Raw genomic sequence first — 649 nt, 5'->3', positions numbered from 1 at the left:
CTCGCGCTGCGGGCCCCGCCCCGGCCCAGAGGCAGCAGCAGCAGCAGCGCCCCGAGCCCGCCCGGCCCCGCCCAGAGGCCGCAGCAGCGCTGCCCCGAGCCCGCCCGGCCCCGCCCAGAGGCCGCAGCAGCAGCAGCAGCGCCCCGAGCCCGCCCGGCCCCGCCCAGAGGCCGCAGCAGCAGCAGCGCTGCCCCGAGCCCGCCCGGCCCCGCCCAGAGGCCGCAGCAGCAGCAGCGCCCCGAGCCCGCCCGGCCCCGCCCAGAGGCCGCAGCAGCAGCAGCGCCCCGAGCCCGCCCGGCCCCGCCCAGAGGCCGCAGCAGCAGCAGCGCCCCGAGCCCGCCCGGCCCCGCCCGCCCCGGTGCGCGGAGCCGCCTGCGGGCCCGCGCACACAGCCGAGAGGCGTACCTGCGCTAAATGCAAACTCAAACACAGGAGGCGGGGTGTAAAACCATGGATGTAAAACCAGATCCAATCTGTAATGACACAACTTGAAATAAAATTAATGTCAGGAAATCACTATTTATATATAGATATACTAATTAACTAATTAATTTATATACTAATTTCCATAATCTGCCATCTTTGACCACAGAGAGACAACTAGAGAGACACTATTTTCCTCCAAAGTAGCTTTGCATATATATCATTG

The sequence above is a fragment of the Coloeus monedula genome, assembly GCF_965178545.1.
Source record: "Coloeus monedula genome assembly, chromosome: 9".
NCBI lineage: Eukaryota > Metazoa > Chordata > Aves > Passeriformes > Corvidae > Coloeus > Coloeus monedula.
This window is presented reverse-complemented; position numbering follows the sequence as displayed.